Source organism: Eriocheir sinensis, unplaced genomic scaffold (genome assembly GCF_024679095.1).
Source record: "Eriocheir sinensis breed Jianghai 21 unplaced genomic scaffold, ASM2467909v1 Scaffold574, whole genome shotgun sequence".
Taxonomy (NCBI): domain Eukaryota; kingdom Metazoa; phylum Arthropoda; class Malacostraca; order Decapoda; family Varunidae; genus Eriocheir; species Eriocheir sinensis.
In genome coordinates this window covers 254,207-278,599 of record NW_026111914.1, presented here as the reverse complement: position 1 = coordinate 278,599, position 24,393 = coordinate 254,207, and the positions used below count along the sequence as shown (strand labels likewise).

The 24,393-nt window shown below is 41.5% G+C and overlaps 1 pseudogene; it reads left to right on the top strand.

The window, feature by feature from the left end:
* LOC126993169 (inhibitor of nuclear factor kappa-B kinase subunit alpha-like) lies at window positions 1-24,367 on the top strand (annotated as a pseudogene).
* The last annotated feature ends 26 nt before the right edge of the window (window positions 24,368-24,393 follow it).

The following is a 24,393-nucleotide window of genomic DNA, read 5'->3' as shown; positions in this document are numbered from 1 at the left end:
ATGTTTCAGCCTATTGTGATATGGGATCGAGGTTCCTCAGCCCCTGAATGACAGGGAGAGAACGAAAATGATGAATGTGTTTCGTGAGTGAGATGGGACGAGGAGTGAACGGGAGGACTGGAATGGAGTGGATGGTGCTGCTGCTGGGGCTGAGTGGAGAGACGAGTGGACGAGTGATTGAGGCAGTGAAAGAGGGCATGTAACGTGTAAGATGTAGGGAGTGATATCTTGCCCCGAGAAGAACATAGACTTTCCGCATGTTTTGTTTTCTTTTCGCAGGAGCTGCCGATACAAAGGCTTGGGCCCGGATCCAAAGAGAAGGCTGCTTACCGACATCGGTATCTCGGTTAACGAGATCGCTAACGCTTCTTGGATCTAGGCCCTGGCTGGGGAGAAATCCCAAGCCACCTGTGACATCAAGATCAAGATCAAGATCAAGGGAATCCCTGAAACAAGAGACAGTCGACCCAAAACAAGAGGAAGAGGAAGAGGGAGTCCTGCGGCCGCGGCTGCTGCATGTCCTACTCCTGCTCTTAGGACCTCAGGGTGAGTCCTGCGAGGTGTGGCGGGCAATTAATGAGAGTCCTGAAAGTGTGATGGAGGTTAATAATGGCCCGTCTTACTGTGTTAATGGCCTATCAGTCACTGCGTTGGTGTGTGTGTTAGTGGCCCTTCATTACTGTGTTGGTGTGTGTGTTAGTGGCCCTTCATTACTGTGTTGGTGTGTGTGTTAGTGGCCCTTCTATTACTCTATTGGGCCTTCTATTACTGTACTATATAACATTAATAGGTGATAGTTAAAATATTTTTTTGCCACAACAAACATGCATCCGTCTCTTCATCCACAGTTTAAGTTTTTTTGTTTGAAGTGTGTCTCTATAGGTCGATACATCTCCATTGGTACATGTACCCTATGAACGATGAAGTCTCCCAGGCAATGAATGGCATTCAAATAACTGTTTCAAGATTTACAAATGGAGGTAATATTGTCATGAACTTTGATAATGAGAACAGAAGGATGAGGCCGCTCAAAAATTGGAGTTTGTTGAGCAAATTAGTACCAAGAGTGTTGGAAAGATGAAACCAAAGTTCATGATATGCAATATTCATAAAGAGGAGACCAAGGAAAAATAAAGGAGACCATTTTGGACTACAATGAGTTCTTATGCACAATTCAGGATGTTCAGAATAAGATTGAGCTGATTTTTAGTAAGCCTGCAGCTGGTGGCACGATGCAGTACATTTTGAGGTGTAACCCAACTGTGAGAGAGCTGATTTACAAGAATAGTGACAAGTTGAAATTAGAATGGGAAATATACACTGTGAGAGACAGATACCATGCAGTTATATGTTACAATTGTCAGAGATATGGCCATCTTGAGTCCTACTGTACTGCCAAGACCAAAGGAGAAGCCCCAAAATGTTTCAAATGCACTGGCGATCATAAATCATAGGAGTGCGCCATGGCTGAGAAGAAATGCATAAATTGTGTGAGGTACAAGAAGCCTGAAATCTACCACTCAGCGAATGACCAGTGTTGTGTAGTACTTCAGACTGAAATTGAGAGAATTCATAACATAACCAATCATGGTTATTAATCAGTGTTTATACTCAAAAACAAGTTGTGTGTTAAATGTTCAGCAAGTTGGAAATAATTTAGTGCGAATCCAAACACGGCCAAGTGACTATGATGATGCCAAGTTTATTAAAGGACATCAGTAGGCTATTCATGAAAGTAATCAAGACTCACTCACTACGACGTTTTGAATTAAGTGCATCGAGGATAATTATCAAAGTTAACATCGTAATTGTTGACGGCCCTCGCAGAGCACTGCCTAGCAGTGGAGCGGGGCCTGAAACCTCATCAACGGTAAATGGTTCGGTAGATGTCGTTTTACCCCAGTGCTACCCCAATGACCCTGACACATCTTTTTACGCCAATGATCCCTGATTGTGAACTGGGACAAAATTACATCTACATGGGGGTACAGTAGAATGTTATTGGGGTTAATAAACATTATATACATTGTGGCACAGGAATGTTATTGGGGCTAATGAACATCTATATACATTGTGGCTCAGAGGAATGTTATTGGGGCTAATGAACATCTATACACATTGTGGCTCAGAGGAATGTTATTGGGGCTAATGAACATCTATACACATTGTGGCTCAGAGGAATGTTATTGAGCTTAAAAGACGTATTTCCCTCCCATTGAACATTGTTGTACAGTGGGTTACCATTAGGGTAAAAGACATCTTTTTTCCCATTGAACATTGGTGAAGTGGGGTGTCATTGGGGTAAAACGACATTTCATGCTCCCTTGGGTAAAAATACATTTTGCTTACATTGGGGTAAAAAGATGTACCCCAAAGCAAAGAGTACATAATAGTGACTCACATTGAGCTGCCTCCACTGATAGAAAAATGGCAGCACCGTGCCCGTCTGTTCCTCTGTCTGCAGCTCAAGAGAGGACATGCCTCCACTTGGCTTATCTACAAAGCTATTGAGAAAGAGCAACATTTTTTTTATCAGAACATTTCAAATAAGATCTGAAAAAGTATATAACATAGAAGAAAACATCTCTCACTTTGTCTTACTTCCATGTGAAACAAAGTCAGAATAGGAAAACCTAGCAGTTTGATCTTCTTGCTGTCCTTTCATCAACCTGATACAAAGGTGACTGAAAGCAGGCTTCCAAGGATAATATTACATACATATTACCTACCTAACATGCATACATACCTAACCTACCCTTTCAACTGAGTCTGCTTCTTTTTCAGCTACAGTAAAATTATAGTAACTAATCAAAATATGTTCTTAGTGTTGCAGTAGAATTTTGTAATATATTATTCTTTTCACCTGCCATAGACATTAACTTTTAGGTCTAACGTAGAAGTTTAGACATTGGATAAGTGGGCCAGTGGAGATTGTATGTTACCATTGACAAAGCTGATCACTTTCCAGTATCATGGCGACAGAGGAGAAGCAAGAGAGGCCCGTCACCTACCCGTGGCTGAAGGACAAAGTGCTTGGGACGGGAGGGTTTGGCACAGTCATGTTATGGCGTCACAACGATACCGGGGAAACAATAGGTGAGTTGAGGCCTGTGAATTTTATGGCTCAGAGGTTATATAAAGCTGATGAGTGCTAAAGGAAGCCCTGAGTTAACCCAGTAGCTGCGGGGATCATGTTTCTTAAGGGCCCCTCTAGGCGAATTAATGAGAAAAAAATCATCACTCACGCAAATCATTATATAATATATATCAACACATTTGTGATCTGTTTATGCATCCTCTATTTTAGGGGATTATGTAAAGGCAAAAATCTGGCCCGTCACTGGTACGCAGGAAAGCCACAAATTTGGCCTGTCACTGCTACCAGGTTAAGATACTAAATTGCTCTCTTCATTTTCAGCCCTGAAGAAGTGTCGTTGGGGCACACCAGGCACGGGTACAGAAAATATCCTCACTCCCAAGCATGTTGAGCGCTGGGAGAAGGAGGTGGAGATCATGAACAGACTGAGTCACTCGGCCGTCGTCAAGTGTTTCCAAGTTCCGCCAGAGTTAATGGGACCCCCGGGAGACCTTCCTATGTTGTGCATGGAGTACTGCAGCGGGGGAGACCTGAGGAAGGTACTGCCTCGTTCTGTCTGGATACTTCAGACACTTCCCTGTCGAGATTACATTTTATTTTTATTTTTTATTTTTTATTTTTTATAAGAAAGGAGACAGCTCAAGGGCAACAAAAAAAAGTGTAGAAAAAAAAGCCCACTACTTGCTTGTGTTTAGTTGCCAGTCATCACAAAAAACTTAGATCCTTGACTGAGGTGATAGAAAAATGTTCATCTTTCAGTATCAGGACTACCTCTTGTATCATAGGAAGATCTATCTGCTATGTAATTGAAGGACGGTATATGATAAAATTTATTTCCTATTCCTTTGTTTAGTACAAACTAAGGTCTTGGCCATAAAACTCAAATAAACACCTCCAAATTAGAGAGTAGAGAAATTCTGATTATAATTACTCAAGTTCTGCAGATATCTTGACCTTCCTTTCAAGAATATCTGTGAAGAGAAATTGATAAGCTGGAGCAGTTTCAGTAATGGAGCCTGCTTAATTGTTTTTATTTTTTAAATGTGTAGGAATTTTTTTTACAGCAAAGGAAGCAGCTGAAGGGCAAAAAAGTAATAATGAATAAAAAAAAGCCTGCCAAATACTGGCCCTGTAAAAATGAGTTCAGAAGAGTTGCAAAAAGAGAGGTCAATTTCAGAAGGAGAGGTGTCTCAATACATTCCTTTTGAAAGAGTTCATGTCATAGGCATGAGGAAATACAGATGAAGGAAGAATGTTCCAGAGTTCACCAATGAAAAGGATGAAAGAATTTGAAAACTTACATCATTTATGCCATTAGTTTATGATTTCTTTGTTTTCCACCATCTCTGTACAGTAGAATTTCGAATCTCAATCATAATTGGGACCGAAAATACTGATCGAGATTCGAAATATCGAGATGTGAAGTTAACTTATGGGGAAAAATGCAATTGGGACCAAAGCCTTGCCAACTAACCTATATCAACTACGTTAACTTGCCCTTACGATAATTGCATTTCTCACTTCCCGGATTTTTTCACACCTTGTTGTGGTCCTTGACTCCCATTCTCGCTCTTACCCACCCCCTGGGTCTTTCCATTGGCCACAGGAAACATGGTGAATGGGATCCAGGTAGCCAAGTGCAGTATGTAAACAACCTTGACCACATGTTGGTTTAAACAGTTGATGGTGGCTGCTGTTGTTGATGATGATGACAATGGCATAGCCTTTGTATCGGCACCACCTAAATGGTATTTTTATTAGGGCTTGTATTTACCTATTTGCAAATACAACCCCTAATAAAAATACCGTTTAGGTGGTGCTGATACAAAGGCTATGCCACCGACACTCATCAGCAGCAGCAACAGCCACCCGTCAGCTGTGTTTATTATGGGTTTAGGCTTTTCAATTTGCTAATTCTTATTTTCCACATGTTGTATAAGACTTCTTTCTTTTCTTCCATCTCTTCTTTTTCAAAAGGTGGGAGAGCAATCGAAAAAATCAGCGATCAAGATTCATGTAATTTGATTGAGATATGTGAATCGTGGGTTCTTGATGGTGCAATCGAGATGTGAAATATTGAGATGAGATTGATCAAGATTCATGACTTTACTGTAGTATCCTTTAAATTATCTTGGAGACTAGACAAAAGAAGAAACATGATTAAGTTAAAAAGATTGGGTTACTTTTGAGAATTAGTGTTGGTGTAATCAATAACCTCCATTCTTTAGCTTCATCTCCCTCCACAAGACTGATAACACCTCTCCCATCATGAAGTAACAGAGCATAACAGGTGGAGTACTTGTGGGGCTTGGCAGTTGAGTGGGCTAGAGCATGAAGCCTTGGAAGGGATAACCCAACTTTTGAACCTCCTTGCCGATGTGTGACGTTACGAATCAGTGGTGGGCACAGTTCCGCTAACTGCTAATTAACAAAGTTAAATTTCTCGTTAGTTGTTTAGCGTTTTCGCTAACTTTGGAAATAGCTAGCGGACAAATTAGCTTCCGCTGAATGAAGTTCCTCCACTAACTTGAGTCCGCCAAAAATTCATACAGGTTTGTTCTCGTCCGTTGTGGGCAGACACAGAACCAGTTGAGCCACATGGCGCAATAATTCCAGGGCTTCCACTTTTGGGTAAATTACATCTTAAAGTAGGGCAATTGGACAATTATTAGGGAGGGAAACTTGGGTATTTAAGGGTAATGCATCTTCCATTTCCAACTCTTTGAACTCAGGATTTAATAACAATAATTCGATATTTTCCACCTAACAAGAAGTAAACTTAAAATACTTAAAATAAGCGTCAGTTATGGAAAAAAGTAAAAAATGCATAAATCTTCTGGAAATCTTGGGTAAAATATACGGATTTAGGATAAACTGGAGGCTTCATTCTCTTCTTGTTGTTGCTTGTTGGGCTCTTTGTTCAGTTCTGCTGCAGCGTTGTCACCGTGTAGTCATCGCGTTCATTATTGTCGCCTTGTTTATCGTTATCGATATCATGGAAAGTAACCCGAAAGAGATGCTGACCCTGTTAAGGAGCCGGCAGCAGCTGTGGGTGAGGCGGAGGACACTCAAGCTGATGGTCAGGAGTCCCAGAAGTTCCAGAACCCATGGTCCCACCAGAAGAAGTACTTTGTCCTTAAATCAAGAGATATGACGAACGCCAATGTCTTGCACTTCAGGAGCGTCTTGTGCCACCCCAAGAGGACCATCATTAACGGACAGACGTCGAGCCTTTACAACTTGAAGTCACATGTCAAGAGGACACACCCAGCGCATGCCACCCAGTTTGATCATCATCTGATTTTGACATGCTATACCGTTCTGGAAAGCTCTATGTCTAAGCTACAACATATTGAAATTTCAGGTCACTAGGTCTGTTTTTAAGGGTCTTAGAGCCAAAATACTAAACCGAAGCTAAATCCATACTAAAAAAAGTTAGCGGTTAGCGTTAGCTTCCACTAATTTCTTTATCAGTTAAGCGGTTTAGCTTTTTACTTATTGGATTACCAGTTAGCGAAGGTAACTTTTCAAGTTAGTGGTTCCCACCACTGTTAGGAATGATGTCTGGTCATGAACGCCTCAAGCCTCAACCCCCTAATGACTCCAGCTTAGACTCGAGGGGAACAGTTGGAAGGTGAGGAAGAAGATTTGTCTGGAATGTTTGAATTTAGTCTGGATTTTTTTATTGTTAATTGATCAACATTTCCATGTGAGGCAAATGGTGTGAAGGAGTGACCTGCCATTTTTATAGTTTTGAGCAAATTGTTTTAAAGCGACCGCCAGACGCTGCACACAGCCCCTCGGTGGCGGAGTTTGACAGAAAAATCCTGCAGCTTTAAGCCTACGAATTACCCGTTTTAAGGTCGCTCTTTCCCTAACTTACTTCACCACACAATTCGGCAAATACTCAGCCACCAGATGCCGCCAAAAACAGAAGACCGCCTTAACTGGTTTGGCTGCCCCATAAACATAAGTCCCTCATATGATTTGTTTTTATTTACTCTTTAGGTTCTGAACAAGCCTGAAAACTGCTGCGGGCTCCGTGAAGCTGCGGTGAGGGCGTGCATCAGGGACATGACCGAGGCGGTGGCGTACCTACACTCCATGAGGATCATCCACAGGGATCTGAAGCCGGAAAATATAGTTCTTCAGGATGTTGATGGAAAGGTTAGTTTTTGAGATGAATTCTGATTTACTCCGTGTCACATACTAGCAAATATCCCTATTGTTTTTTTTTATGGTAGAATAGACAGGATGAAATGAAAGATAAAAGATAAGCAGTATGGTTGCCACATCCTATTGTAGTAAATTTTCACTGCATGCTTTGGAATTTTGAGGCTTGTTTTTATTCCATGAATGTTTGTGCTCAGAGTAGGGAATTAATCTGAGGATTTTTATTTTCATTTCATTGATGTGTTTTTTTAAGATATTTATGACCTATGTTTTCTTACTTTTTACAGATTGTGTATAAACTCATTGATCTTGGGTATGCCAAAGAACTAGACCATAGCAGCGTTTGCACATCCTTCGTGGGCACCCTGCAGTACCTGGCCCCAGAGCTGTTCCTCAGCAAGCGCTACACCTGCACCGTGGACTACTGGAGCCTGGGCCTCGTCACGCATGAAATCATCACGGGTGTCAGGCCATTCTTGCCAAACATGACTCCTGTGGAATGGTAAGTGACGTTTTTCTCAAGCACAGTGAACTCTACTTTTGAGTGTATTAGGGATGGAAATTCACAAAAATGTTGTGATTGTCAAACCACTCAGAAAATAATCTCAAATAGCAAACTCTCGCTTTAACAAATTATTTGGTGGAAGGGGCGACGTTATGTTCCAAAATACGTCATGTCCAAGGGATCAACAGCACAAGCTGCACCAGCCCTTACTTTTCCAGCTGGCACCATGTCAATACAGCGTGACTGGTTTATTTATGATTTGGATACAAACAACCGACATTAGTTGTGTGTGAAGCACACCCAGTAAAGTTGGAGTTGCTGGTTGTGCCCATTGTGACACCGCTTTAGATCCAGCCTTGCTGGTTTGTCACTCCCTTGAAATCTTGTGTTTTCCCTGATCCATTGTGTTAATGTGTTATCTTGCCCTCTGATGTCCACTCCTCCCAACACACCTCTTTGCAGTTGAAGTCCCCCATCATGGCTAGGTTATCACTCCCACCTTTTAGTTTCTCCTCACCCGCAGTTGTGTCTTTCATTCTACTCTCATATTCTTCCTTGCCCTAAAATCTTCAAAAGGCAACTCCAGACCTTTCCTTTTGGTGAAGTTGTGACCAAGAGAGGGTTTTGTGATGGATGAATACAGTGCTTAGTTTGTGGCACTGTTACTGACTTGGTAAAAGTCTCTATTACTGATCAATAAGTATAATGTTTAAATAACTTCTTTTGATTTACAGGATGAAGAGAGTCCGAACGAAGCAGTCCAATCACGTGTGTGTGTACGAGGGTCGGAACGGTGAGGTGCAGTTTTCAGCTCACATGTTTCCAGAGTCCCATATTTCATCGCCATTCAGGTTAATATGTGTGTGTGTGTATGTGTGTGTGTGTGTCTCTGTCTCAGGAACCCAAACCCCTACAAAAATTAACAGATGAGTGTATATATGTATTACACCATCTACAGCTTCCACATTTTACTGTTCTCCTTGGTTAGATTTAGCTGACGGAGAGTTTCCTTTTTTCCGCCACCTCTTCAGATTACGGCTGGAAGAGTGGCTGAGGGTGATGCTGGAGTGGGAGCCAGCGGTGAGGGGCCAGGTGCAGGGGGAGGGGGGTAGCAAGCAGGTGGTGGCCTTCTCCATGATCAATGAAATTCTCAACAAAAAGGTAAATACCCAAGTGAAGTAGTGACATGTTTTTTGTTTTGTTTTTTTCTATCCGGAAGGGTGGTGCGGCTTGTTTCACCACCATTCAGGTCTATATGTTTGTCTGTTTGTTTGTGCCTAATTTTCTGTTTATTGGCCTTTGTCTGTGTGTTTATTCTCCTTGTAGTATGCAGGATTTTATCTTAGCTCATGTCGTCCATTCCATGTCTGTTTTCATTCACCTTTGCTTTGAATTAGTGGAAGTTCTTAACTCTAATTATCTCTGTTGCCAGACTATTCCGAGTATCAGTAACTCCATTGGGGAAGGCGAATGTCTTTACATCTGCATTTTCTTTTCCTCGTTCCTTCATGTCCCGTCGTTCTTTCACTATCCCCTACCAAGAAGTCTATTTTGTCTGCTTGCTCCAGGCCCTATGTGGGTTTGAATGCCATGTCACTAAGTCATTAGGTTACTTCTCTCTCCCCTTTTTTTCCAATCTAGGCTGCTCAAGTTTGTGCACTCATCTAATGTATTCATGAGTTGGTTTAATTTTGTTGCCTTCTTTGTACTTTTTTATCTTCAGTATGTATAGTTAGAGAGTTACATATTCTAGTCTTGATCTTCTTGCTAAGACTGTTGATAACATGTATAAGAAGATGAAGACTAGAATATGTAGCCAAGGTGTAGTCACCTCGCCGGAAAAACACATACGGAAGTTGAAAAAAGAACAAGGATGGCAACAAAAATTAAACCAAGCTCATGAGAATGCACCCTTGTAGCTGAATGCCCTTTTAACCCGAGAATGGCGACAGACCTCAATTGAGGCTTGCCCGAGGAGAGGCGACAAGCCTCAGTTGAGTACAATTTTTGAATGCGTACAGAAACTGCGCCAGTAGGTCTAGGTGGCTGAAAATTGGACTGGATCATGCAATATATGGCAACACTCAGTAGGACTACCCACTATCCCCACGTCTTTCATTTCGCCCACGTCAATCGTCTTGCCTCGTCTCGTAGCACCGTCTTATTTATAAATTATTGATAAACTAAAAAAAGTAAGATATAGATGAGGTGTATATTAGTAGTTACAAATATGTACGCAGTTACGGTCATTTACGCCACGCCCATCGCCTTGCCTCGCCGCGCGTTGTCCCCCCTCACACGTCCCAGGGGTTGCCAGCGCTTGGCTAAATCCCATTTATTGACCACTGCCACAGCCATACAAATAGGTTTAGAACGTTTTGGTTTTCACTGTCCTATGCGCTCCAATATTCCAAAGGCGCTGGGGTACTGTTTTTCCAATTCTGAGACACTCGATTTTTTGGTCAACCAGTCGCCTGACAATGGCTCTCTCCAATCCTGGGATCGCTTTTCTCAGGTTAATAAGTCAACAACCTGAAACATTCTCCAGGTGTCTTGTTTATCTGCTGCTGTGGGTAAAGGTGATTTTGTACTATCACTCAGGTTTTTTTCATCTGCTTTGTGAAGGGTCTCTCCCGCTATAGTTTACTCCCATCTTGATCTTTCCTCACTCCTTCCCATTTATAAATTTTGTCATGTCTTAGCATTAAAATCCATTTTCCAAGCTTTACATCAGCTATGCAATTCATCCAGATCATTTTATAGCTCTTTACTACACCCACTGTCTTTTGTTGGCTTCATGAGTGGAGGGGCACAGGTGGATACATTTGACATGCACTTTACCACTTATCAGCCTGGTTGTACTGTCCAGTGTGCAGGGCAGTGTGTGGAGGAGTGCTGGTAGATGCTTGCTTTCATGGCGTGTGAGAGTCCAGAGTATGTAAGTGGCATGCTGGAGGAACTCACATGGCTCAGCTTGAAAACCACCTGTGGGTCAAGTACATTAACCCCTTCACTCTGGCGACGCCGATGATGTCAGTCTCGATGGCATCATCGTTAGTCCTCTTCTAAACCTCTTAATCCTCTTCCATTTCCTCTTGACCCTTTCCATACTGTGACGCCGACATCTGTGTCACTGATGGAAAGCGTTAAAACTTCATTATTGTCTAGTAATTTTATTTTCTTACATTTCTATTTCAGATGATTAAAGTGTTTGTTGTTGACCTGTGTTGCCTGCTGGAATATGAGGTGACCGAGGCCACTTCCCTGTCCGAGGTGCAGAAGTGGGTGGCCCAAGACAGCGGTGTGGCCATCGATGACCAGCGGCCACTCTTACCTCGAGGCCAGCCACCTGACCCCACACGGCCAGCCATTCAGTGTTGGGCCCCACCATTAAGACCTTTTTTTTTTTTTTTTTTTTTTTTTTTTATAGCAAAAGTGCTTGATGGTGTGGACTGAGCCATAGTCTTGGTGATCTCATCATGAAGGTAAAATCCTTCAACATTTTATCAGTTTATTTAGTCACAACAATTTGATGTGCAGCACTCTAATTTATCATCATCATTATCATCTCATTGACGCCTGCTCCTAGGAGCACGGCAGAAGAGTTTCCATCTTTCTCTATCCAGACACTTCCTCCTTGCCTGCTCAAAGTTTCTCAAGGATCTTTCACCCCTCTCCCTAACGTACTCTTGCACCCTATCTCTCCATTTCACTGGAGGTCGTCCTCTAACATTCCCTCCCTCTATCTCATTCACATACACCCTTCTGGTCATCTTACTCTCCTCCATTTGCTCCATGTGGCCAAGCCACTTTAAAGTCTGTCGCTTCACTTCTTCCACCACTCCACACCACTCCCTTCACCCACGTGACACATTCCAAAACACTCATACACACTTTCATTACTCATTCCATCCATTCTACTCACACCACAAGCACTCCTCAAATAACTCATTTCCACTGCCTGCACTCCAGACCTCTGACTTTCATTCCAGACCCACGTTTCACTTGCATATGTGAGGGTTGGTGCTATTGTTGTATTTCTCAAATTCCTCTTTACCTCCAGGCTCACACTTCTGCCATTCATGATACTTCCCAAAGACCCTACCACCCTTCTTCCTTGCAATGCCCTTTCTCTTGTCTCTCCCTCCATACCATCATGCTTACACATAACTGATCCAAGGTACTTAAACTCATTAACCTCCTCCATTTCTTCACCATTCAAAATTATTTTGCATTCTTTTCACATTCAATTCCTACTCTATATGGGCATACAAAATCTACAACCTCACTTCTACTTCGCTCACAAATCATCACTTTACTTTTGTTGACATTTACTTTTAGCTTTGTCCTTTTACATACACTTTCAGAAACACTGACCAAATTTTGTGTCACTTTAATTTTCTGCAATGAGCACTGTGTCATCAGCAAATAAGATTGAATTCAACACCCACTTCCTTCCCTCAGCGTACATTTTTACACCAACTTTCCCAACTTCGCTCTTCATTTCTCTCATAACACCATCCATATAAATATTGAATAACCATGGTGACTTGACACACCCCACTTTTATCTAAAAATGTTCACTTGTTTCAGATGCATCCTCATAGAAAGACTTTATTGCACTAAGCAGTTTTCCTCCCACACCATAAATCTTTAAAACATCCCACAATGCCAGCCAATCGACTCTTGTCATAAGCATTTTCCAAATCCATGAAGGCAGCGATAGTTTCTTTCCTTTTGCTATTATTTTTCTACTACCATCCTGAAGGCAAATATCTGATCCACACATCCCCTTCCTTTCCTGAAGCCTCCTTGTTCTTCACTGATTTTCTCTTCTGTAAGTCTTTGCACCCTCTCTATTATGACTTTTCCATATACCTTTCCGGTATACTCAGGAGACTTTATACCTCTATAGCTCCCACTCCCTCTCCTGCCCTTCCCTTCTAATTTATCCATTTATCTTAATAATTTTTAAATCTAATTTACTGTTACAAAATTCTTTAATGAAGTCTTACATTTAAAGACATTTTTTCAAAATGTGGCTTAAATGCTGAATAATATTTTTATGATATTCTGCCCGGCAGGACGAAGACGAGTGGTTGTTGTACATCTTTGCTGAAGGGATGACTCGGCCACAAGTGCCTCCTCACTTTCCTCCGCTGGTGGAGGCAATGCTGCGGGAGCCGCGCACCACCGTGGACTACCAGACCCAGCGCAGGATGTGGGCGCACGCCATCTTCTTCCTTCACAGAGAGGCACGACTCCTTGCTCTCCTGATGCAGGCCCAGAAAGTGTCAATGTTAGTAATGAGAATGTTTTTTTATTTTACACTGTCTATCACTGCCATCAACAACTCTTCATCTCATGGGTGGGACTCTGCTGTTGAGGGTAAGTTATAACTTTCCTTTGAAAATAAGTCGTTCATTATAAAGTTTCTTCGTATATCACACCTGGGAATGGGAAGTGTAAGCAGCTTCGTGAACTAATTGCTTAGCTTTGATACTTCAATTATAGCAAAGGTTGGAATGCATTCATGTTATCAGAAAATAACTTTGTCACCCCAAAGTACTACATATGTCACTATATTAATGTATTATGGCAGTAATATTTTTAATTTAAACATGAAAACAGTTTCCATTATGCTCTCTCATAATTCAGAAAAGCTGTACATGGTGGTGTATTGTATTGTGCTGTTGGGTTTTCAACAACTTGGTTAATGCCATGTATGTGATCTGTTGTTGAGTATCCACTAAGAAAGCCAGCTTGTTTTCCTGCATCAAGGTTCATATACATAACCCATTTGATTATTTAACTTGATAACTGGGTCTCTCAAGTGTTGTTTTATTGATTTGACCCTCTTGTAAAGTTGTAATAGTGTAGCAACAAGCCTTACCTCATTTTTTACTGGAAGAAATTCCTCGTTATCAGTAGGTTTCCCTAACCTTCATGAAGCATTGATGGGCTTTCATGTACTTACTTGCAAGGGTGAAGATGATTTTCTTTTCTTCAAGGCTCCACTTGATGGCTGGTCATGCACAGCTCACAAAGACGGGCCAGAGAATGCTGAGTGACATAGCAAAGCTGCAAGCCCGCCATCACCTCTTCATGGAAGCTCTGAACACTGATCTTGACTTTTATGATGAACAGGCATCATCTGGAAGGCTGAGTAAGTAACCTTGATTGCTTTTTCATTATTTGTGGAGGATGAATTTCTCCTAGTACGAATCCCAACTACACATTATTTTCACTCATTTCATTCATTCCTGACTGCAACCTCACCTCTCAGCATTTTTTATTTTAGTACTCCTTCACTCATCAAAATTATATCCATCATCAATTATCTCTACTCCCTCCTCTACTGAGGAGTCAAATAAAGGCAAATTATGATGGATTATGGAGACATTCTTAAGTCTCATGTCTGGTGAATTAATAACTATTTTGTTGTGTAATGGTTAGAACATGTAACTACTAATCAATGGGCCTGGCTTTGTTGCAGGCCTGAGGCAATCACCACACAGCCCCACCCAGCATCAAAGAAACTTTAATACCACTGAAAAACCTTGAAATTAGCGACAGTGAGTTCTGGAAATCAAACCCAGGACTTCAGAATGAAATCAGGGCAGTATATTAACTGAGCCACTGATGAGCTAACAGGTCATGGTGCCAGGGGCCACTTCTGTTAACACTTAACTTGACACCCTGGCTCCTCTGTGGACATGAAGGAAAGGTGACCCCTCTCACTCGTGGTAGGTGGCAATGCTCTTAATCCGTCCAGAAGAGTTCTTACGGTGTGCCCGTCCAGATGAATTAAAAGCACATATGGTGTGCCCTTGTGAATCATTTAAAAGCTTTGGCACCCACCATGAGTAAGTGGGGTCACACAAGTGGCCTCTGGCACAGTAACCTTTCAGCTCATCAGTAGCTCAGTCAGTGTGCTGCCCAGACCTCATTCTAAAGACCTGGCTTTGATTACCAGCTTTTAGTGACATAAATTTCAAGCCCCCCCAGCTGTTCATCCTCCCTCTTGGGCTGCTTGATAAATGTTTACCTGGGGAAGCCCACCTGCCTGTGTCCCTGCTGGAGGGAACTTGCTCAAGATGAGCACCGAGGCCATGCACAGCTTAGCACATGCCCCCAACTTCACCTTTACCATGATTTCACTTTGTAATGATTTCAAAGCTCATAAGAATTTGTTAACTTATATTTATGAGTGAATATTTTACATTCTGATAAATTTTCCACAGCATCTGAAAAGCTATACAGTGGCTGGCGAGACATGGGGGAGATCACCCTCCGGCAGGTACACGCCGTGGTGGAGCGTGTGCAGCAGCTGGAGGGCTCCCTCACAGCCCTCAACACCCGCATTTTGGAGCTCCAGTGCTCACCATTTGCTCGGGCAAGATCCAACGACACCTTAGAGAATATGTAAGAATATGGTTTTAGTTCTTTATATTCCTGGCAAAGTGCTCTTTCTCCATTTATAATGCTTTACTTCCCTTAAGCGAGAAAAATGAGATTTTTTTTTTTTTTTCTGCAACATTCGTGGTCTTCGTTCTAATTTCCATTCTGTGGAACACCATCTCCCCTCCTCTAAAGCTCACCGAAACACAGGTTTCTGAGGCTACTGACAGCAATCTCTACTCTGTTCCCTCCTACTATCTCTATCCTAAATTTCAATCCAAGGCTGGATGTTGCGCCTACGTGCGCAACGACATCACTTGTTCTCGTGCCCACGACCTCATTGACTCTTCAGAATTTTCCACCATCTGTCTAAGACTTCATTGTCATTCTATTACTAAATACATCTGTGCTGTTTATCTCTCATCTAACTCTACTAACTATGTAAAATTCTTTGACTACTTGAACTCTAAAGTGGAGCACATCTTGACCCACTCTCCCTTCGCTGAAATCTCCATCTTGGGAGATTTCAGTGTTCACCACCAGCTTTGGCTTTCATGCTCTTTCACTTACCAGCCTGGTGAACAAGCCTACAACTTTGGTCTCCTCAATGACCTAGAGCAGTTGGTTCAGCACCCTACACGTATTCCCGACCGTCTTGAAGACCGGCCCAACATACTAGATCTCTGCCTTACCTCTAACCCTTCTGCTTACTCTGTCAAACTGTTGTCTCCGTTGGGCTCCACCGATCACAACCTTATTTCTGTATCCTGTCCTATCGCTCCTGTACACCCTCTGGACCCACCAAAGAGGCGATGTTTCTGTCATTTTGCTTCAGCTCGGTGGGACGACCTGAAGATGTACTTTACGGATTTCCCGTGGAATGATTACTGCTTCCAGGATAGACCCCCCTCTGTGTGTGCCCAGCACATCACAGAGGTGATTGTCTCTGGAATGGAAGCATACATTCCACGTTCTTTCTTTACTCCTCATGCTAAAAAGCCTTGGTTTAATCACGCTTGTTCTCATGCTGTCAAAGATATAGAGGCAGCTCACAAAAGGTACCAGAGCCTTCAAACTCCCGCTAACCATGATCTTTACATTTCTGCCCCTCCCGCAGCCTTGCCACACACGACTTTCTACTCAAGCTCATCCCTTTACTGTCCAAATCCCATACGCAAGAGTTAACCAGCATCTTCACTCTTTCATCCCTCACGCTAGTAAACTCTGGAACAATCTTCCTTCATCTGTATTTCCTCCTGCCTACGACTTGAACTCTTTCAAGAGGAGGGTATCAGGACACCTCCCCTCCCGAAATTGACCTATCTTTCGGCCACTCCTCTAACTCTTTTTAGGAGCAGTGAGTAGCGGGCTTTTTTTTCATATTTGTTTCCTTTTTTTTATCCCCTTGAACTGACTCCTCTGCTGTTTAAAAAAAAAAAAAAAAAAAAAAAAAACGCAAACCATTTCAACAGTTTATGCATCATCTATTTTGGGGGGTTTATATCATGGCAAAAATTTGGTCCGTCGCTGCTACACGGTAAAGCCACAAATTTGGCCCGTTGCTGCTACCGGGTCAATAACACTTCTACAGCCACAATAACTTTATCTACCATACTAGATAGAGAAAGAGGCTCAGCTCACACCAGTTTTTGGTGTATTGTACATTGTATACAGTGTTGTGCCTAGAGTCAAACCATTTCACGAAGTCATTGAGGCGTTTCGTGGATCCTTTCTCCTGTGTGCTCTACACAGTTCCAACACCTAGCTCTTCCTTTCATATGTTAGTTATAGGTAACATATGAGAGGAAAAATTAGGTGTTGGGACTGTGTGGCAGAGCAGAGGGGAGGAAAGGACCCATGGGAGCCAACGCCTCAACGGACTCAGTAAAATAGTCTGACTATAGGTAAGGCATAAATGTTCTATCTTTGGCCTTTTGCCTTTGTCTGGGTTAGTGATCAGAATATTTGGAATGTGTGTGTGTGTGTGTGTGTGTGTGTGTGTGTGTGTGTGTGTGTGTAGCGTGACAAACTTCATTGAAGGATGTTACCTCCTCTGCCTAAAAAGCAACTTTTATTTTTCCATCTTCATTGCTTGGTAAAGCAGGTAGAGACAACCTCTTAATTATTGTGATGTGTACATATTGATGTTGAGAGTAAATATTGTTATGCAACAGCAAGTACTAACAAATCCCCAATTCTAGTCTGTCTGCTGGGGAAGAACTGTACTGCGATGTCGCCGGAACAAGGAGCAGAGGACCACGGCTCACGACAACACTGACATGTGCAAGTTGCTGCTGCAGGCGCTAAGGAAGAGGGACAGGCTACAGCAAGACCTGTTCAAGCATATAGAGTATGTGATTTCTTGAAGGCATTGTTATATTGGTGGTTTCCTCCTAATATATACAATATGATCTGATCTTTTATACAGGGTTGATAGGTTCAAATTAATCCCGTGAGTTTGCATCATCTAAACCCGTTTTGACTTTGTTGTTGTTAGTACAGCTTTTTTTAGTAGCATCTTCATAGCACAATAATTATGGCTCTACTTGAAAAAGCTAAATTCCTTCCATCTTTTTCCTCAGCATTTTTGTAGTTTGCCCAGAGTTTTTTTGGAATAGAACATGCATTACTACACCATTGCTGCTGCTGCCACTACTGCCTCACATTTAAATAAGTTTCACATCACCAGTTTTTTTTTTTATTTGTAGTAAAATTAATATTTTCATTTTTCAAATTTCTTCATTATCTATATTTCTTGGGAGGGCTCATAATGTCCCTGATCTTCATAATTTCTCAGTTATTATTCATTGACTTTAAATTGCGTTAAAATATATAACTAAGAGCTTGACGATGTTATGTAAAGCAAATAGGCAAGAATTTACACATATACGAAGATAATGAGACAAACCATAAACAATAATTGTTGCAAGCAACTGAGCAATCAGGACAAACTGATGGTCATGTCCGCATACAAAGCCTCAAGTTTTGATTTCCAGGAAACGGAAAGTAACTGTGTTTTTGTTTTAGGAAACAAAACGAGTGCTGCAGTGAGGTGGCTGAACTGTCATCACCCCTCGAGACTGTCTTGGAGGATGCTGCAAGAACTGCTCAACATATTTCCTCACTTCAAAAACAGCGCCAAAAAGATATTTGGAAGATCATGGAAATTGCTGTACGTAATATCTGATTTTAATTAAAGACCCTAAGGACCTGTCCACATTATTGAACAGTGCTCAGCAGGCAGACACGGTTACCAAATCCTCTTCCAATACACACCTGTGGATGGTGGGTGGAAGGCATGAGTGGAGATGACATTATAAATGGGGAAACCCCAAGCAAACCATCAAAATGCCCTTGCTTGCCTGCCCACACTATCAAGGAGTGCCCAATACTGTGGAACCTGCTGGGAACTGCTCCACCTGGTAACACTGCTTGAGAACTAAGAGAAATACACTCAGCACAGGCTGCCTGTTGGATGCTGCCCGATAGTGTGGATGGAGCCCAAGTTAAAGAACTTAAATGCATATGAATCCCTATGTACTTTTTTATGCTAACTTGTTACTTTCAGGAACTCACATAGAAGGGATGGCAGTAAGTTCTTCTTACTTATGAAATTTCTTTTGCAACATTAATCCGGCTTGTATTCTACCTTTCATAATGTACTCCTCAGTCTTATCAATTCTTGTAATAGGTGGTCCCCCAACCAGTTTCATTCTCTTCAATCTCATACTCACCATTCTGCATTCTGACATGCCCAGATGACCCAATGGGCTACATTTCACTGTGTCACCATTCCACATTCAACACCTTTTCTAACATCCACACCCCACCTCCTGCTCACATTTTCACAACTCTGCTCTGTCCCATCATGGCTCAAAAGCTTTTTTCAGACAGCTCACCTCATTCACATCTGTGGTGTAGTGTTTAGCATGCTTAACTATGAATCTACAGGCTCATGTTTGGTTCCTGCCCAAAGCAGTCGATGCCCAGCTCACTCAGCTGTTCATGCTCCCTTTTTGGATACCTGGGGAAACCTGGGAAAGGTAAACTGTGGTAACTCAGATGTCACACTGCCCTGTGTCGCAGAGTAGCAAGTTCTTACCCACCATATTTCTGAGGCTCCAGCAAAGTTGTCAAAAGGATACTGTTCCACAATCCCCTCCACCTCCTTGCTCACACTTTTTGATTGACCTCATGAATTCTCTTCTCCCTCCTTCCTCGCATGACCCTTCCCTTCTCCCTTCTTCCTCTTATGTTGAAATACAGCTGTTCCTGAATTTTGGATAAAGCTTTCTTCAACACATGTTTATGATTTTGTAATATTAAGAACTCCATTTAAAGATTCTATAATGGCAGTTTCATATGAGACCTCAAAATTGAAGTTTGCTTAGGATTCTTAAAGCTCATTGTTCAAGCTTTAACATGCTACCCATTTAGTTTGATAAGACTTACTGCAACATAAATTTACAGGTGACAAATTCTTACAGATAAACCACAGTCGTAATGTTGTGAACACTGGATCACTTCCAGCCAACCTGCAGCCGATTCCCAATGCCAAGCACTTAGTAAAGAAGCCACCCTCCCCTGCAGCCCTCATCTCACTCACAGCACTGTTGGAAAAGTCTGGAAAAGAAGCAGATGCCATTATTTCCGAAAATAGGGCTTTACGTTGCCAGTAAGTACACAAGTAGTAGGTAGGTAGGTATATATCTCTCTCTCTCTCTCAATGTTTGGAGGAAAACATCCAGTGTGATACTATCTTTTAAGGTAGCGTGCGTGACGCCGATGGTAAGTAGACGTGACCCGTACATGCCAAAGCAGCCTTAAACTGGGTGATAATGCTCGAAAGTTGGATAGCTCAAAACTCAAGAGGGTACTGTATACGATGAGGGGGCTTCAGGAAGGGTTTATGGAGAAGAGGAGGAAATTGTATCATGTTTTTTGTAGATCTAGAGAAAGCAATTGACAGAGTACCAATGGAAGTACCAGAAAGATTGGTTGAATTGGTGATGGGACTATATGAAGGTAAAAAATCAAGAATGAAAACAGTGGTGGGAACATCAAAGGAGTCCAAAATTGGAGTGTGGGTTCACCAGGGATCTCCCCTTAGCCCACTCTTGTTTATAATAGTAATGGAGGAGCCAAAAAAGGAAGCAAGAGGAGAGGCACCATGGCAGCTGCTGTATGCAGATGACTTGGTAGTAAGTGCAGAGACAGCAGAAGAAATGAAAGAAAAGCAGCAGAAGAAATGAAAGAAAAGTTTAATAAATGGAAGGAAGGAATGGAGGAGAGAGGTTTGAAAATTAATATGGAAAAAACAAAGTACATGGTGACTGGAAAAGAAGCAAGAGAAAAGATTAAATCAGGAAAGTATCCGTGTGGATGCTGTGGGAAGGGAGAAGGTGTAAATTCAGTCTTGTGCACATGTTGCAGGCAGTGGTGCCACCTTAGATGCTCGGGCCTCAGAAATGTAAGAGTGCAGAATTTTACATGCCCAGCTTGTGTAAGGAGACAGCAAGGACAAGAAACTGAGGGGGATGAACTAGAGGTGAATGGAGGAAAGCTGGATGAGTTAGAACATTTCTGTTATTCGGGAGATGTTCTGGACTGTGAGGAGGGAGTGGAGAGGACAGTGAGAGCGAGAGTGGCGGCAGTGTGGTTAAATTGGAGGGAGGTGGCTAGTCTACTTGTGAATCGTAGCATCCCTCTAAAGAGCAGAGCAGGGGTGTACCAAGTGTGTATTAGATCAGTGATGTATGGAGCAGAAACATGGGCTCTAACTAGAAAATTGATGGAGGTATTGAGACCAAGTGATCGCAGAATGCTGAGGTATATGGCGGGGCTCAGGTGGCAAGACAGGGTGTCCAGTGTAGATGTAGCTAACAGATGTGGAGTAGAGGACCTGGAAACAGTGCTCAGAAGGGAAAGACTCTGATGGTTTGGACATGTAAAGAGAGCAGGTGAGGATATAGTGCTGGGAGTTGTGGAGAGATTCAAGGATGGAGACCAGTTGGTAGGCCTAGGAAAATGTGGAGGTGTATACAGGAAGACTTGGCATTGATGGGATTGGATGAAGATCAGGCAGAAGACAGAGTAGAATGGAGGAGAGCCAAAAAGCGTCCAACCACTCAGGAAGAGTGAAAATGGACGTTAAATGAAATGATGATTTTTTTTTTGCAGCACAGTCAAATCATAAAGTGAGAACAGAAAGTGATGAGGGAAAATTTCTGGTGATGCATTGGAAGGGGTGATGATGAGAATAATGAAAATGATTGCCAAATAAGTTCATTTTTCAGAGAATAATTGAGATGCCGTCTGGTAATGTGATTGATCAATTGAGGAATTCTTCCTATGTCACTACACTGGTTTTGTAAACTCAGTTTGATGATAATAACGGAGATGATATTGGCAAAGTGATGGTTGTTACTAAATCTTTTATTTTTCCACAGAATGGTTGAGATGCTGACTGGTAGTGTGAATTCCACTCTTGTGATTGGAAGCAACAAGCTAGAGGCAGCAGCTCCGGCAGACCGCATGGATGGCTCTCCCTCACTGGGCAGCCCCTCCCATGTGGTCCACCCTGCAGCTCCAGCCTCAGTAACTCCCATAAGGAAGGCAGTGGAAACTTCACTATAGCAAGAAAGAAAAAATATAGCATTCATTACTGAAAAATTATAGCAGGAATGCTAGGAAACATATTAATCATTATGTCACTTAATATATACATAAAGTATATAAACTCAAAATAATTTGATCACAGCCAGTATTGATAAGGCTAAAGTTAACAGGGGCAGTAGAGTTGTTACTCTACATTGACATACCTTTATATTAATCAACAATAAACAAGTATTGCAAATGTGCTACAGCAGTACTGAACACTTACACAGAGGTAATCTTTTAGAAGTATTCTTTTTGGCTGAGTGGCATTTCCATCTGACAAAATTTCATGGTCTCATCAGAGAGTCAGTTGCCCCTCTGTCACTGATTGACCTTGCAGGCCAAGGAGTTACAGGTAACAAGTATCTGCAACATAAGAGTTAATGTAATATATTACTTATACCTCACACTGTGCAGTCTCCTCATGCCTCTCCAGTTCACCCCATCAAGTCATAATTTGGACCAGCTTTTTATAAACCTCTGATGAAGATACAGGTCTTTCTCAAGTATGCTTACTGTTTAGGGAGAGTAATGATGCACCACAACTGGTCATCCAAGAACACACTATGGAGATACAAGGCGGAGAAATTCAAGCCAGTTACCCATACCCTTTGCCAGCCTGTTCTTCTAACCTGTACACACCTCGTGTCAGCCCACTCCAAGTCCAAGTTACTCTCATAAAAACTCCCAAACTGCCCATCTCAAGGTACTGTTGATAACAAATTGCATAATTAAAAGTACATGTGCAGTGATATGGGAAGTTTAAAAAATAATGTAAATTACACAAAAAACAACTTCATAGTATATATTTATTGAATTATTGATTGGGTAGTGATATTAACAGGGCATGTAATATGTTGTTAGCATGTTGTGTAAAAATTATATTAATATTTTTATACTAACAATTCAACATTTAAGAATTATGTCTTATATTAGGATAAAAAAATGATTTTTTTTATAAATTCTGTGATTTAATTAGACTGCTGAATTCAGATCCTGATAATGGGAGAATGCACTCAGTGGGCTGTGAGTGATACCTTCTTGTGATGCTTGATTTCATACATTTCCCAAACAGGTCCATGTGTAGGAGTGATAGTATAGATAATTATTAATCCTTAACCTTGAAAAGTTAAAATGAGGATTTTTCATACTGAAAGTTCTGCTCGTTTTGATCACAAAGTTCGTTTGAAAAGTTCCTTAAATTCTTTGTAACTTTACTGCTTATACAAATTATAATTTTTTATAAGATGCAGAAGCAAGTCTGACCTAAATAGAAGATACTTGGCTCTAGCTCTATAAATGAGTGTGGGAAATTAATGCTTCCCTGCCAAACACGTCATATTCAAACAGCCTGGCGCCAGAGAGGGACAAAACATACGAGTCGGTACCAGTGAATGACAAATCAAGTTCATGCCATGCCAGACTCCAGACCATATTGGACTCATAATACCATATATGTGAAGTGAAATAATTGATATAAGACTAGATTACAGAGGTCAGTACAGTACTGATCTGGGAGCCACAGGTTCTCAGAAATGCTCATAACTGAGATGGAATAATGAAAAATGGTGTGCAAAAGATCGCCCAAAGAAGCAGTTAGTGTCTTGCACATTTTCATCCAAACATCCTCGTGTGAAAATATTCCCAGGCAGGCTGCTGCTCTTGTCCATTATAAGGTTTTGAAAATGATTTTCCTTGGCATACATCAGTTCATTCTTTGACAACTAAAGAACTTTATGATGTCAACTGTATATCAATGGGGAAGAGTGTTGCAGGCATGTGGAACTTCCCTAATTTGAAAATTTCAGAGTCGGTGCAAATATATCACTTGATTCAAGTGAGTTTAAAGATAAATTTGAGTAGAGGATCACAAGAAGGCATCACCCAAGCACTCTCCCGTAAAGCTAAAAAGCTCGGTCCACTTCTTGGTGTGTGCAAAAAATCTACTCAATTACCAATAAGGAAAATATTTAATGATTTATAATTGCTTATTTAATACTTAAGTACTTTATGATTGCATGAAAGAGTGCATGGATTGGATGCCACTTGGTCACAATACTTTCTATGCTGCTAGTTCATTTCAGTCTGTTTTTGCTTATGTGAAATCATGTTTGTACTTGTCAGGGAGAATACTAAGATAAGAGTGCAAGAAACATAGAGCCTGGAATCAAATGAAATATTAGATAAAATATAAGTGAAACAATTAACCCTTTGGATCATGGTCATCATTGTGTGTGTGTGTGTGCTACTATTCAGTCCTGCCTATGCACCTCCAGGCAATTGGTCATATATCAATCTCTGCAAGACAGACTGAGGAGTAGCTGTCTAGAAATGGAAAAATCAACCAAACAATGATTGTAGTAACAACAGTAAGAAAAGTTTGTCAACATTCTCTAGCAACAAAAGGCTGAAGTCTCACTTTGAATGTATGATGCCTAAAGTCCATTCAGTTTCAGTATCATGAAACGAGAAAATCAGTAATGCTATAAATATAGGCATGTCCCCCAGTAAATGACAAAGGGGTTACTGCACTTATATATATATATATATATATATATAT